General features: G+C 39.9%; 1 protein-coding gene across 1 annotated transcript in view; it reads left to right on the forward strand.

The window, feature by feature from the left end:
* Positions 1-17,095, forward strand: part of Adarb2 (adenosine deaminase RNA specific B2 (inactive)) — a 547,609-nt gene that overhangs the window by 78,832 nt on the left and 451,682 nt on the right. The window lies entirely within an intron of this gene.

Raw genomic sequence — 17,095 nt, forward strand, 5'->3', positions numbered from 1 at the left:
ATGATTTCTCCCAGCTAGGAGACTGGGGAACTACTGGTTGGGCTGAGGACTTCTCCCTAGCTATCAGATGAGTAAATCTCTTGTCTTTGGATGTACAAAGATGGGTAGAAAACTATTAAGGTCTCCTTTTAGGGCAATTAATCCTGTTTGTGTAGACTTCGCCCACTCCCAAATCTTGTATCCTGAAGCTACCACCTAGGGGCTAGGATTTCAAATGTAAGACCTCAGCAGGGCGCAATCAGTCCACAGTAGGCCGCCCAGAAGAGAGGTGGGAGCAGGCGCATGAAGAGCTGATGCATAGTCTATCATAAGACAAGGAAAGACGGGATGAGAGTGCTGTGGAATACAGGTGAGGCACTATGGCAGTATGAGGAGGAGCCACTTGGGCTCCTGATGTATTGAACATTGGAACTCTCCAATTGTTTCTTAGTGTACACTTTTTTTTATAAAAGTTTATTAATTTATAAAAGTTTCCATTTCCACCCCTTCTCCCAACACCCTCCCACTCCCCCCACTCCCTCTCCACCCCCCAGAGCAGTCAGGGTTTCCTGCCCCGTGGGAAGTTCAAGTTTCTCCCCCTTCCCTCCAGGTCCAGGAAGGTGAGCATCCAAACAGACTGGATCCCAAAAATCCAGTATATGCAGAGGAAACAAGTCCCAGAGCCGTTGTCAATGGCTTCTCAGAAAGTCCCCGTGCCAGCCACATTCAGAGAATCCGGCCACATTCACAGAATCTGGTTGGATCACGTGCTCGTTCAGTCCCAGTTCAACTGGCCTTGGTGAACTCTCATTAGATCAGTCCCCTTGTATCAATGGGTGAACGCATGGGGTGCCTTTCATGTTCTCCCTCCTACTGCTCCTCATTTAGACCTTGGGGGCTCAGTCCAGTGCTCCAGTGTGGGTCTCCGTCTCAATCTCGGTCCATCAACGGGTGAAGGTTCCCTCTGATCTTGCCTTCCTTGCTCACGTTCTCTTTCCTTCTGCTTCTCGTTTGGACCTAGGGAGTTAAGTCCAGTGTTCCAATGTGGGTCTATGTCTCTATCTCCATCCATCGCCAGATGAAGGTTCTATGGTAATATGCAAAATATCCATCAGTATGGTTATGGGTCAAGGCCGGTTCAGGCACCCTCTCCTCTGTCCAGAGAATAATCTGGGGATCTCTCCTTGGACCTGGGATCCCCTCTAGAATCAAGTCTCTTGTAAACCCTAAAATGACTCCCTTAGTTGAGATATATACTTCCCTGCTCCCATATCCATCCTTCCTCCCTCCCCCATCCTAATCCCCCAGCTTTCTCCATTCCTCCCGTACTCCCTTCTCTCTAACCCTCTCCCCTTCCAACAACCTACCCACCCCCCATGCACCCAAGGTTGCCTGGCGCTCTTGTCTACTTCCAATCTCCAGGAGGATAACTACATAATTTTCTTCAGGTTCACCTTCTTATTTAGCTTCTCTAGGATCACGAACCATAGGCTCAAAGACCTTTAATTATGGCTAGAATCCACTTATGAGTGAGTACATACCATATTCCTCTTTTTGGGTCTGGGTTACCTCACTCAGTAAAGCGTTTTCTATTTCCATCCATTTGCATGCAAAATTCAAGATGTCATTGTTTTTTACCGCTGAGTAAAACTCTAATGTAAATATGTTCCACACCTTTTTTAACCATTCTCCTATTGAGGGGCACCTAGGTTGTTTCCAGGTTCTGGCTATTACAAATAGTGCTGCTATGAACATAGTTGAACAAATGCTTTTGTAGTATGTTAGGACATCTCTTGGGTATATTCCCAAGAGTGGAATTGCTGGGTCTTGAGGGAGGTTGACTCCCAGTTTCCTGTTAGTGTACACTTTTTAAACATTGTTTCTCACGGGCTTGGGTCAGCTATCTCTGTGGATTTCACTATCATGATTTTTATCTTGACCCCCCCACACACACACACACCTTGGTCATATAATTCTTCCTTCCTCTCTTTGCCTGGACTCCCAGAGTTCGGTCTGGTGCTTGGCTGTGGATCTCTGCCATCTGCTTCCATCAATTACTGGATGGAGGTTTTATTATGACAGGTAGGATAGTCACCAATTTGATTAGATGGTGCATGAACTGGCTTATTAGAACCCATTCCCTATGGTTAGATGCCTTGCTCAGCCTTGATGCGGCTGGGTGGTGGGGGGCCTGCTTCAACTTAGTCTACCAGGTTTTATTGACTCCCCATGGGAGGTCTTAAACTTTCTGAGGAGTGGATGGGGTTAAGTAGGCCTTATCCTTTCTGAGGGGTGGGTTGGGGGAAGAAGAGGGGAGCAGGAGGAAGGAAGGGAGAGGGAACTGTGGTTTGTATGTAAAATGAATAAAAAAATGTAAAAATTATTTTCTTAATTTACTTGCTCTAAAAGACTCATGTTTCCAGCTTCTGATTTTCTAAAATGTCATGGGATCCATAAATACTGAAAGCTGGGAAGGATGGGGAAAACAGTCTTTTCCTAGACAAGCTCCTGCTGGGAAGCTACAGGTTGGGTTTAAATGACAAGCCTCAATAGCCAGGAATCAGAATTCCTATGTGGGTCATCACCATCAAAGACATAGGGAACATGAAATGAGCAGGTCCTGGTAGTCCCAGCTCCTCTCTAGATCTGTGAGCACCTGGGATCAAGAAACTTGGGATCTATTCCACATTGTTCTTGCTGTCTTTATCCCTTATATGTGAATGAATATCCATTATATGTGAATTATTGCCATTCGGTGGTAATAATTATTATAAATGGCAAAAAGATTTGTCTAAAATCCCTGTATGTTTGATAACTGCTTTTAGCATACAAAGGATTAGCATTCCTGATTTATAAGATAATTCTGGAAACATCAGTCAGTCAGGAGAAGTGTCTATATGAATTTTATAGATGAGATCAGCAGACAGGATAGGGCTCACAGTGGAAAGGACCCTGGCAATCAGCTTGCAGAAGTGCGGTTTCCCTCCTTCAGAGCAAACAATAATACATGGCTCAAGGTGTATCTCCATAGATTTGTGAAATGAAGGAAAATGGCTGTCAGAGTCCAGGCATGTCCGTCAGGGCCGCCAGGTCCTCCAGTGCTGCCAGGGTACATCTTTGGAAACTGTATGTGTGGGGCTGGGCAGCATGTATGAAGAACTCCGATGTGATGAAGATACATTCTGTGCTGCTTGTTTAAGCACACAAAGTTTCTAATGGAGCCGTCAGACCTTGCTTATTGGCTAATAGTTTAATTAGGCCCATCTGGAGGATGCTGTGGTGAACACTGCCCAGGCTCTGATAGTGGCAGGGATGTAATTTGTCATTCTGTGGCCAATGACTGGTACACTCCCAGCCCTAAAGCTATGCAGGAGCAGTGCTGACTGTCTCAGGAGGGAACAGATGAACACCTGAAACATTTCTGTGGTTCACCTTGGTGCGGAAGAAATTACAGCTTCAGAAAGTCACACGGAGACTGCGCTGTCGGCCATCCCGGGAGAAAGCGTTCTCCAGCATGCACAGTTAAGTCATTGCGGTGCATTAGCCTTTGACAGTGAGTGCTCTGCTCTCCGCTGGGGAAATACAGCAGGTGGCTAAGGAAAGGAGGGACATGCATCTTTTTCAGGTATGACATTAAATGTCAGGCCTGCTCCTACAGTCCTGGAACAATATCACAATGAGTAAATAGAGAATTAAACTTTTACACCCTGAAAGACTTTGCTGATGCTCAAGGTGAGTGATGTCCTCGGGCAAAGATTATAAGAGAGAAATTAAACCTTTTATGGACTGATAGCATTGATTTCTGATGCTGTTAGATTGGTGTCTGACATTTAATAGCTCAAGGTTCTATGACTTCCACAAACAAAAAACTGGGAAGTTCCACTTCTCTGTTGTGGGTTTTATTTTTTTTTAAGTCTTTTTTCACATCTGCTTACCCAGTAGCTATACTCTCATTCTTCTACTTCTTTTTGTAGCCTCCTCCTCTAGGACCACTGTTATAGTACTTAACATGTTAAATATCTGATCAAACTGTTTTTTTCCATTTCATAATGCAGATGCTGACTTAACCAGAACATCAGCAGGCTTCCATTGCAAACCCAGCATTTTCTTCTTAAGTGACATAGATTGAGGTTGAGAAGCTTCTGGAAACACTGAGGGATGGCCCTCAACATAAATATATAAATCAGCCTGTAAATCTCTCTTTTGATAGGGCTGTCACTTAACTCTCTGTTTCAAGGGGGGATGTGGGAAAATCCCATGGTAACTATCACAGTACTTATAGCTATATTCTATGTGGGAACCAATAGCTATGGCACATGCAATGTGGCGGCTCCACCAACATTTCACATTTTAAAGACCTTCAAAAATAATCTGTAATTGCATTGGAAGGTTTTTCCGGTAGGGTTTCGCTTCATTTTGGACTTTATACTCGAGCACTGCATCTACACCACTCCTGCTTCTTGCTCCCTCCTCCATCCAGTTTCTCCCATTGACACCCCTCCCAAAATTAGGACCTTTTCTTTAATTAGCATTGTTACATGTATAACACACACATGCACATACATACATACATACATACAAATATATATATATATATATATGAGTACATGTTTATACAACATACTAAATCCATTTAAGCTTATGTAGGGTTCCTGTTGTTTTGATGAGACACCATGACTACAACAACTCTTATAAAGGAAAATATTCAACTGAAGGTGGTTTAGAGTTTCAGAGGTTTCATCATGACAGGGCATAGAGGCATGCAGGCAATGGTACTGGAGAAGGAGCTGAGAGTTCTACATCCTGATCCGTAGGCAACAGAAACTGAACTGAGACACACTTCCTCCAACAATGTCATACCCTCTCCACCAATATATACCTCCTAATGTGCCACTTCCTGAGTCTCTGGGGGGGTCATTTCTATTCAAAACCACTCAACATGTGCCCAGTACTGACCACTTGGACTTGGACAACTGTGTGGAAGATTAGATGGTAGGAGACTGATTCTCCCTTTCTCAGCAATCACAGATCACCTGTAGATCTTCATCTAGTGGTGGGACCATGTGGAATTTCCCATATTAACTAACACTGTCATTATGGTAGTCTTGTTTGGGCAACCATTTTGTTGAGACTTCATAGGTTAATCTACCCTGTCATGTCTGGGGAGCATTGCCCAATGGCAGGCACTTTGAACTTCAATCTTTCCATCACCTATTTTCTCTAAGTCTTAGGAATAGTGGTTGCATTTTAGCTGTAGTAGCTGGAGTTGGGCACACACAGCCACTCATTCTCTACATTCTGAGCAGTTGTGGATTTTGCAAAGGTACAATATTATATGAGTAGCCTTAGTGCAATTACAGAAGCCAGACTTCTAAAGCATCCTGTTTACATAATCGTCACTCCTCCCTTAGGACATGATTTCAGAAATTGGTTTAGGAATAATTAAGTACATGTCACAGACTCAAGAATGTTAGCAGAAGTTGAGAATTTTTTCTGCCTTCACAAATCTCTATGACATGCAAACAATACACTGGAAACCAGTGGCTCAGCGGGCCAGTAAGTGGAAGGGGAGATGGAATCAGGAAGATTCCACAACTGTCCGTAGTTTCTACTGAAACATACCCACACTGACAGAAGGAGGAGACACCTACTGAACTGAGTTTTGACAGCCTGCCTTACTATCTGCCCAGGTTAAAGGGTAGTTACTTCCAAAGAAATACACAAATTAGATTTTGTTTTAGATGCCTAAGCATTTAAGATACCAAAGAAAATAAAAGAGAGGGTTGGAGAAATGGCTCAGCAGTCGAGATTTCTACCTTGTGGAGCGGTGAGGCGAGAGTGATAGGTAATCAGCAATCTCTGAGCCCCTGACTCCTGGTTTCCTCTGCTAAATTAGAGAATCACAATAGTGCCATTCACAAGGCATTGCTGTTAACCTGATGGCTCCAATGCACAAAAGGTATCTTTAAAATAAATGATATAGGAAAATTACTCATTAATTAGTCACCATTTGTTCTGCTGGAAGCTCAGACTCACTCATACTAGGTTGTGTTGGTATAACTACAGACTTAGTTTCTGCATGTGCACTGAAGAGGAAAAGCAACTAAAATAGCAGAAGAGGTTGCATGTATGACAGGTTATGTTGGTGGTCCAGATCTCTTCATGAAGCATGACTATCAACCAGTTCTTAGGTACATACTTATTTTCTACAATTATAAGAAAAAAGAGAATACAAAACTGATTCAGAAAAAAACATGGTGGCTGATATGATGTTTCATTGGGTAAAGATACTTGTCACCCAGTTAGGAGTTTTCTTTACATAATCTGAGTTTCATTCCTGAAACCTATATGATGGAAAGAGGTAACAAACTCCTGCAAGTTTTCCTCTTACTTCTATATGTACCATGGAATGAGTGCCACCTTCCCTACCTACATATATGTAAACATAAGTATGTGAAAAATTAATTTGAAAAAAATGTGATTTATCCTGTAAAACTAAGGAACTAGTCAAGGAAATCACTGGACAAATATTTTAAATTAAACTTGCTCAACCACTCCTAACCTGACTCTACGTCCATTTTCATTTGTTTAATCCTAGGACTGCCTGATGGAAAGGTTGAAGATAAAACTTGCTTCACTTCCTGCCCCTCCACTGGCCACTTCAAGTTAAAGCACATCACTTTGTGCCTGGCTATGTGTGAAAGGGTTAGAAATAAATCCACTTTGAAGAGAGCATTACTGAGTAAGATGAAGTATTTTAGGAACCAAAGGAGAGAGCCTAGGACACATGCAGTATAAACTACATATAATAATCTTCAGAAGCTCAAAGGGCAGAAAATGCAATGCTTTCCTAGAAAAGAAGAAGCTTTTCAAAACTGTAAAAATATATTTTTCAAATTTCTAAGCTTTCGGCTAACATATTGACACATCCTTAAATCCAATCTTGTTGAATTTCTCTATGCAATTCCTCTATGTGTGTATCTTTCTATTTAGGATGAAATGCATTTATTTAGAAATTCTTACACCAACTCAATGATATCAGGCTCATAAATTAGAGCATCCAGTTTCTGATACATCCTAAATAAATAAATTACACAGAGACAAACGTAGAGAGTAGAGATGAAGATAGGTAGAGACGGGGAGGGAGAGTTAGAAGGAGAGAAAAATGGAGGTGTTGTAAAGGGAGGTGATGGAGATGGGAGTGAGGATGGAGATGGTGTAAGTGGAGATGATGGAGACAGAGATGGAAATAAGAATGAAGATGATGAAGATGGGGTGTGGATGAGGATGGAGATGGTGTAAGTGGAAATGATGGAGACAGAGATGGAAATAAGAATGAAGATGATGGAGATGGGGTGTGGATGAGGATGGAGATGGTGTAAGTGGAGATGATGGAGATGAGAAAAGAGATGACATAAATGGATATGATGGAGATGCAGATGGGGGTGGAGACAGAGATAGAGGCGGGACCCAAGGTCGAAGAAACCACAGCTAAATGGAAAAATAAGCCATAAACCTTGCATTCATTTTCTGTAGAGCTCCTACAAAGAACACTAAAGCACTTTCTATTTTTAATATTCCTTTTTAAAAAATACATCAAAATAAAAAGACCTCAGATGATTCATTTTTCTTCTTGAGAGTTTCTTCATTTATCTTTTCAGATTGTGCTTTAAAATCAACAAGGAGATGTAAGCGATATTAGAGGTGACAGTGGAACACATGAGTGTTAATAGTGACTTGGTGGGAAGGTTATTTTTTTTTAGAATTTTATTCTCCTCCAAGTTGTTGAGATTTACAACTTTCTCACCATCCTTCATCATTATTAAGTGCATGACTTAATAATGCACTTTTTTGATTTTTTCTAGAATCAAAGAGATCTCTGTTGCTGGTTATTTAAAGGTATAGATATCATGCCAGAGTTACATCCAAGGATGTGTACAGAATTACTAGCTGAGTGCTCTTTGCATGCTGAAGGTCCAGCTTAGCATATTCTAGAGTGCCACTGAATTCATCTATGCTCAAAAAAATGTATTCCATCTTCTGAACACTAAAGCAAATCAAAGTGAAGATGGGAAGCTGAGTAGGAGATAGGGTACTAGAAATACAGAAAACCATCAGAAGTTAGAACTAGGAAGAAATTCAAACTCAAGAACAAAGGACTGCTCCATGAATTGATCCCAGAACACTGCACACATTGTGACAGATTATCTCTATTTCACTGCAAATTCATCCAGCAAATGACTTTATGTGAGCACATTGATGGCCCTGTGAGCTCACCTGTCAGTCAAATCAGTCAAATAAAATTCTACCACAGTTTCACAATATCATTAACATGCCTTTAGGAGTTAATATCCCTAACCATTAGGAAGGAGCTTTCTTTACATGACTAAATTTTTCTTAGTATTAAAAAAGACTAACAAGATTTTTGTGGATTTAAAGAATTACACAAGCGTATTCTAAGGATACCATGACTCAGAAAAGACTCTACTGATGTGTACAGTATAGGCTTAGGTATGGTCTTAAGATGTTCTGCTGTTTTGTTTGGTGTGTGTGTGTGTGTGTGTGTGTGTGTGTGTGTTACATGAAACTGACATAAATTTATATTTTTAATTTTTTATTGATTTTATTGAGCTATATTTTTTTCTCTGCTCCACTCCCTGCCTCTCCCCTCCCCTTCAACCCTCTCCCATAGTTCCCATGCTCCCAATTTACTCAGGATATCTTATCTTTTACTACTTCCCATGTAGATTAGATCCATGAATGTCTTTCTTAGGGTCCTCATTGTTGTCAAGGTTCTCTGGGATTGTGAATTGTAGGCTGGCTTTCTTTGCTTTATGTTTAAAAAAACACTTATGAGTGAGTACATATGATAATTGTTTTTTTTTGGGGGGGGGGTCTGGGTTACCTCACTCAAGAGGATGCTTTCTAACTCCATATATTTGCCTGAAAATTTCAAGATGTCATTATTTGTCTCTGATGTGTAGTACTCCATTGTGTAAATATACCACATTTTCCTTATTTATTCTTCAGTCAAAGGGCATTTAGGTTGTTTCCAGGTTCTGGCTATGACAAACAATGCTGCTTCTGTAAAGTAAAAGGCATAGTCAACAATACAAAACAGCAGCCTACAGAATAGGAAAAAGATCTTCACCTACCCCTCATCAGACAGAGGTCTGATCTCCAAAATATACAAAAATTTCAAGAAATTGATCATCAAAAGAACAAATAACACAATAAAAAATGGAGTACAGACCTAAACAGAGAACTCTCAACAAAATAATTTAAAATGGCTAAAAGACACTTAAGGAAATGCTCAACATCCTTAATCATCAGAGAAATGCAAATCAAAACAACTCTGAGATTCCATCTCACACCTGTAAGAATGGCCAAGATCAAAAACACTGATGACAACTTATGTTGGAGAGGTTGTGGGGTGAAGGGAACACTCCTCCATTCCTGGTGGGAGTGCAAACTAGTACAGCCCCTTTGGAGATCAGTATGATGATTTATCAGAAAATTAGGAAGTAACCTTCCTCAAGATCCAGTAATACCACTTTTGGGTATATACCCAAAGGATGCTCAATTATACTACAAGGATGTGTGCTCAACTATGTTCATAGCAGCATTGTTCTGCTGGATTTGATCGAACCTAACACAGCCAATATATATAGAAATGAAAGCTAACAGAAGTACTCCCAGTACTCATCATTGCCATCATTGTTGCTATTTTTGTCTTTGCTTCTTATTGCTTGATGCTGAGAATCAAAATTCAGATTTGCCCATTCTATGCAAGTTCTCTACCGTCTAGCCCTTTTAAAGCCTGAGGCCTTCTAATTTTCAGAGCACACAACCCTTAAACCCAGTTCTCTTCCAATAAAAATCTGCTAATGGTTTTACGCTGGTCTCAGCTGTCCCATATCCATCCTCACACTATACACATGGATAACTTGTCCTCTTGGAACCTCTCACAGATGCCCTTGTATTAGTCTAGGCACCATTCACCATGTCACACACGTCCTTTCGAAACCTCAAATAGCCATTCTTATTTGTTGGTGTCTGTTTGCCTGTCCTGTCAGATGATGAGCTCCACAGAGACAGGATAGAATGTGTCCTAAGGAGCCCCTTGCACATTTGAGAGACTGAATTTATGAGTGAATAAGTCTTGAGGAATGAGGAAGAGTGAAGGTTGTGGAAAAGCATTTCAAACAAAAATAAGGAGCATTGGGGTATGAGCATTAAAATCCAGGACAGGGAGCAGAGGAAGATGGAGAGATGAACATGAAACTGAGTTACAATGAGGATGAATCAAGGACACTTGATGAGGCTAGAAGGCAAACAGGTAGCAAGAACAGACCTGGGGAAAGCTGGACCAGAAGCATAATCTTGGGACTGTTATGTATATGTAAACCACCAGTTTTATTTTCAATATTCTGATTCTTTATGTGTATATTATCTTCTAGCTACATCCAGAGCTCAAATTAATTTTTTTTCTGGAAGCTGATTATGTTGATTTACCCTATATAATTGTGTCTGTGCATGTGTGTGTCGGCGGGGATGTGTTTGTGTATGTGTGCATGTGTATGTGTTATTGTGCATGAACATTTCTGCATATTTGAAGTCGACGCTAAGTCTTTTTTTTAATTCATTGTCTACCCTATTTTTGAGAATGCTCTCTCACTAAAACTGGCGCTTATAGATTGTCCAAACTGTCTGGGCAGTCAGTCTTATGGATCCTCCTGTCTGCCTCCACAGCAATGGAATTAAATGTGCAAGCTTTCTTGCCTGACTTTTTATGTGAATGCTGAGTATCAGAACTCAGATCCTCATGCCTATGTAGCAAACACGACACCTGAGGCATCTCTCCAGCCTTCATAGATAATTTGCTGCTTTGATTCGACTGTTGGAATTTCTTGCACTTCATGTGGTTACAGATTCTATTGGTCTGCATGCATCTCTTACCTGGGCCCACTGCCTCTAATACAGACACACTGAACCATCGCCTATTGGTTCTGCCTCATCTGAGACTTCTGAACTGGTTCAATCCCTTGTTCCATAACATGACTGAGGAAAGCAGCATGCCAATTTAAGAGTCAGATCTCCTATTAGCTACTCAATTTCAGCATAAGTTCTCAGATCCTTAGTTCCTTCTTCATGCTATATCCCCTGATAGAAATACACACTTTCTTTTCCCCCTTGAAAGTACCTCATTACCTACTGGCTTTTCTCTCTGAAGACAGATTTCTACTTTTTTTTTCTCAAATAGCTACTTATTTTACATCCAGTAATCTTATGGAGAACACATTTAGCCAGACACTGAGATTCTATATTTTGTCTCCCTATTGTCTTTCTGTGTTTCTCTAAGTGTAATATGTAATAATTATGCATATTAGTATTACCAAGGCTAAAGAGGTAACTCAGTCAGTCGGGACCTTCACCATGTGAGCATGGAGAGCTAAGTTCATATCTCCAACACTCATGTAAAAAATGTCAAATGTAGCAACATACACATATAAATCCAAGGTAGCAGAGGGTTCCTGGGTTTGCTGTCCAGCCAGTCTAGCTACATTAGTGAACTCTTGGTTCAGTGAGAGACCCTGATAAACTAGAAAGACAATGGTGAAGATACCCAATGTCAACCTCTGGCCAACACACACACACACACACACACACACACACACACACACACACCACAAAGCAAGGAAAACCAGCATTAGAGAGCCATACCTAAATAAGCATATAGGGATTATCACGTGTAAGTGAAATCTCATTTAAAAAATATAAACATTAAAAAAAACAAAATGAAAATAATCAAAGCCTATAAAAGAAAACCAGGGCTCTGATGCCTGTGCATTCTATAAATCCAACCGAACATTAATTTAAGAGGCTCTATTCCATTTTAAAAGTCAGATGTATCCATGGCAGGAACTCTACCCAGCCTATCCAGAGTAGGCAAGAAAAAGTGTGTGCCTGCCACCATCATCATTGACTGTCCACTCCGTGTTGCTGCCTGGCAGGACAAGACAAAGCTCATGTGACAGCCACTCGACCCACCTGCACATTTCTCTGTCACTGTCTGTGATAACCCGGGTCGCAGTCAGCAAGCTTGTGATTCTTTCTTCTAAGGTAAAGTCTACCACCCCTTTGTCCTTCTCCGCATTTCCCAACCAAGCCCTGATAGCAAAATAAGGTGATAGATGCAAACAGCTAAAAATAGTTTGTTTTGCATGTAGCGTACAAGCAAGTGAATAATTTCCTCCTGTAAGCAAGATGCCTGGGGACAGGGAAAGCTTGGTGGCAGTGGCAGCCTGAGGACATTGATGGAGCACTGTTTCTAGAGGAGTAAATCAGCGGTGGCACAGCTTGGCACACGAGTGAAGGTGGATGAAGCCCAGAGGCAGAAAAGACCAAAACCCGGGAGAAACACTTCCTGCATTTAAAAATTATTCTTGAGCTCTTTGGCAGTTGACACAGAGAGTTGATCATTTCTCCCTTGCTAGTATAAATGGTGTAAGGAGAGTCCCATCGCCCTGTGTTAGCTGTGCCCGCTCCTGCCTATGTGATAGACTGGAGTATTTATTTATCCCGAGCCAAGAGGAGACAAAGATGGTTGAATGAGCTGTGAGGATGTTCAGTGATTAACTCTTTCATAAATGAAAGAGAAAGGAAGGAAACCATGTTGCCTCCGAGTTTATGATCAAATAGAGCATCCAGGTCTTCAGTGAGGGCAGATAAACCCACCAGGCAACTGTCTTGAGACAGTCACTGTCAATCTTTCAAAACATCTTTAGAACTGGACTCAGATATCTGTGATTGGTTTTCTGCAGAGGCAGCAAATAAGTCAGTACACCTTATTGTGGCAAAAAAAAAAAACAGTGAAATTGGGTGTAAATGAACAAAATATAAAAGTCAAAATAGCAAACAAAAATATGCACCAAACTGTCCAAGATCCTGCATTTATAGCTTCACTAAAGTGTCCTTTACCCTCTCTACAATGAAGAGGTTCCCTTCTCTAGTGAAGTGGCAAATTCAGGATCTTAGGGTCAGTCTGCCTGGCTTCACCTTCATAACAAAGATGTGAGGAAAAGGAGTTCTTCTGAATCCTAAGATGCTATCTTTTGCTGTTCTTTTAACTTTAGGTGACTTCTGCTTACAATCTAAGTGAATCTTAGAATCTAGACACAGATATAGGCTGTTTCCCTTAAAAGTACGCAGCTTAAAGAACAGTCTGAGTGAATCTAGGCCTACTGTTAGATTGTTCATGTCTTTGTTGAAATTCATTAAGCAGCAAAATTCAATTTCACTCAATTAGGAAACAGCACGGGAAAGTGTGAAGAAACCCATTTTGGATTGTTGGTTCAAGGGGAGTTTATTAAAAGGTCTTAATAACTCTTGTAGAGATATTTCATTCCTTGACAATTCTGAACTTAAATATAAATTTCTAAAAGTTTTGTTGGATTATTGTATGCTTGTATCCAAGTTCTAGCCTTGGTTACTCATGGATTTCATGATAATTACATGCATTTTTGTTTGAATAATGATTTGTGACTTGCCATAGTTAGCTTGTATTTAACTAATTTTATGCTTTAGTAACATTGACTAATAGCAGACAGAAATAATTACACTTTTTCTCTTAAAACTAATTTTCTTTTATATGTGATATTTATTACCCTTAGATAAGAGTAAATTTTGGAATCTTATTTTTTTTAACCTCAGGCAGGAATGCAGGATAACAATAGCCCTATTGGTACAAGTTATGAACACCAGCCTGCCTGATTCAGAATTATATTTTTCTGGCTAAAATTCATTATCTGTCTTTAGTACCTTCTTAAAAGTCATTTTTATCAGTAATACATTTTTTCAGATGACATACAAGGACAAAAAATTTTCTTGTGTGTTATATTAGTGTCACACAGAATGTCCTGTGAAATTATTGATGGTAAAATACACACATGCACACACGCAAACCATATACCATGCATATCATAGAGCCCTATAAATATCCCAGGAAATGGCAATATTTACTGTATATTGGTTTGTTATCTATAAAGTGTGTAAGATGGTTGACTCAATTTATGTATTGAGTTTAGAGCATCCCCTGGTTTTTGTTTTGTGTTGTTTTGTATTTATCTCTTGATTGTGGTTTTCTTCATATTTAAAGTCAAAATGTAAATGGTACACTTGGGCCCCTCTAACTGTGGTAAATCATACTTGCATTTAACCTTTCCTGATAGGTGAAATTGCTTTTTGCTCATTTGTCATTTTTCATCTACTTTCTTTTAAACATCACTAGCAATTATCATGCTAAAAGAGAAAATAATATTCTGTCTTCGCTCTTCCCCACTTGTCCACATTAAAGAGCTGAGCAGCTAAAAAACATTTCACATTCAACCTCTTCCTTCTAAGATGGAAGACTGTTATCACTCCAGGCGACCAGGACTGTTAAACTGAATTTCCGCAAAGGTACCATGCTAGGACATTACCAGAAACATGAATGAGGGAGAGGGAGTGAGTTTCCCAGCAATGCAGATGTTTAAACATAGCTGACCTTCTGTCTTGACCCATTCGAAATGACAGGACAGAAAGGGAAAGTTACAAATGGGAGAGGAACTGGAGAGGAACTGGGAGGAGTAGAGAGGGCAGGTGAAACTGTAATCAGGATATAATGTATGAGAAAGGAAACTATTTTCAATAAAAGAGGGAAAACATACTTCAGTTTTTTAATCTGTGTGTAACTAAGAGAACTGGGGTCTGGGACTCCACTTGGTAACCAGCATTGGTAGAAATCACCGGGGTAACCAACGTTGGTAGAAATCAGGCTCAGGCAGGGACCAAAGACTTCCTTTGAAGGGGTATGGAGCAAATACGGCTCAACAAACTGTTCTGTACAGTCCAGAATTTCAAAACTGAAGGTGAGACTAAGTGAAATGTGTGTGTTCATATACATAGTACATATAAACATAATATATGTATTCAAAGATCATGGCATTTCCCTGATACTTGATGCCCTGGGACGCCCTTGAAGACTGTGGGTCTGAGCAAGCTTCAAGGACAATGAATTACCAAGAGAACAGAAAACTGAGACAAAGCTGGAGCTGTGGATAATGAACATTGTTTTTTCACTAGAACAGAGTTTCTCCAATCTGAAACTTTTCTGACAAGGTTGAATTCGTGGTTTGACTCATTTCTACTCCAGCTACAATCACCCTTTGACTGTCATGAAAGGTAATAGCTCGGATATTTCCAAACCACGACAATGAGGCAGTTTTTCCCCACTGACAAACTGAGTGATGGGAAAATCAATCAGGTGCCCTCTACCCCAGTTTGGTGGTGGGAGGGGAGATATCTTATCTATAAAGTGGATGAATGAGTTAAGAATGTTCAAGTAAATCACACACATTATTAAGCAAATAGAAAATGAATAATGGATGGAAGATTTCTCTCTTCCTAATGCAGATCTGATCATGTTATCCTAGACATCCAAACAGGAAGGCTGCAGCATGATACAGAGCTCATTAGATATATGTTTTTAGACAAATGCTAAATGTTGATCTCCTTACCCACAAAGTGAAAAGAAAATGTTCTTCCTTCTAAAACTGGTATAGGAAACTATAAAAATCACTAGATGTGATACAAAGAAAACTATTTCGTCAGTAATCAATACTCACTAAAAAATAAGCTAGAATATATATATATATATATATATATATATATATATATATATATGTATGTATGTATATTGCTTCAACTGACCTGAAATAAAAGTCTAGTGAAAGTAAAACAATGGAATGTCTCCTTATAAGGTCTCAATTGAGTAAAACCGGGAGAAAGCTTGCCTTTAGCTACATCTGTTATAGCTTTTATAAATGCCACTTTTATATTAACACTGAAAGATTTATTTGACATCAAGTTACTCCAATATATGTACTCTAAGCATTTAAATTAACTTCTTGTCCCATAGTCTAAATGGGGGAATATGTCATCTTTTTTTTTCAAACAATCAGGGCTCATTATTAATTCAAAAGTTAATGACATTTCGAGACTATTTCCCTATATTGAAGTATAATATCTACATCTGTCCTCTGCTTCTCCCAGAATGATTAAAGGTTGCTTCATTTATATTGGCTGTTGGATTTGACAAGGTAATTCAAGAACTATCATAGCAATGAATGAGATTTGGAAAAGCAACATTTCACTGTTAGAGAGTTTCCTCCAGGTTGAGAGACGGTCTTAACCATTTTCTCCGAGTCACCCAGTGGTCATGATTGCCCCCAGATCTCAGTCCTCATCTGTTACTGCAAGCTGCTTCACTTCTCCTTGCTCACAGAGAGAATTGCTGTGTTTACCGTGCCAAGCAAATGACTTGGTCATCTTTATTTCTATTGTTGCACTTGGAATTCTTGATGTAAATATCTTTATGGACACAAGAAAGGGGGCACCGTGAAACATTGGGGAGCAATAGAAGCCCTCTGTCTTATAATCAGAAATCACCCAAATATGTTAGCTTATTGAAGAGACAAATTACTGAAAGCAATTGTTTGGCATATCATACCATAAAAATGCCACTTAAGATTGGGGGGAAATTAAATTCCATGCACAATGAAGTGTTTGGAAATATTTTGATAGCTGTCTTTTTGTCTTTTCTATTGCTGTAACAAAATATCATGACCAAAAAAAATTTATAAAAGAAAGAATTTAGTTGGGTTGATGGTTTCAGGAGGTTAGAGACCATGATGTCAGAACAAAAGCATGCCTGTAAAAACTGCTAAGAGCTCACATCGTGACATCCAAGTAGAAAGCAGAAAGGTACACTAGAAATGGACGTTGTCTTTTGAAATCTCACAGCCAGCCCCAGTTGTCACTTCCCCAGTAAGAACATACTTCCTAATCCTTCCCAACACCAACAGGCGTCCAGGATTTAAACATAGGAGCATGTGGTGTTTTTCTTGTCCAAATCACTACAATAACAGTTTTATCTACTCTGTAGCTGAGAGCTGTTTGGAAGTAACCCTCAAACTTGTTGCAGTCCTGCCCCATCCTCCTGAAGGCTGATGCCATCCAGCTTGTGATAACTTCTTTTTTTTATGATGAGCATTAGATCTCTTATTAGATTTCTGTC

Source organism: Myodes glareolus, chromosome 14 (assembly GCF_982192425.1).
Source record: "Myodes glareolus chromosome 14, mMyoGla1.1, whole genome shotgun sequence".
NCBI lineage: Eukaryota > Metazoa > Chordata > Mammalia > Rodentia > Cricetidae > Myodes > Myodes glareolus.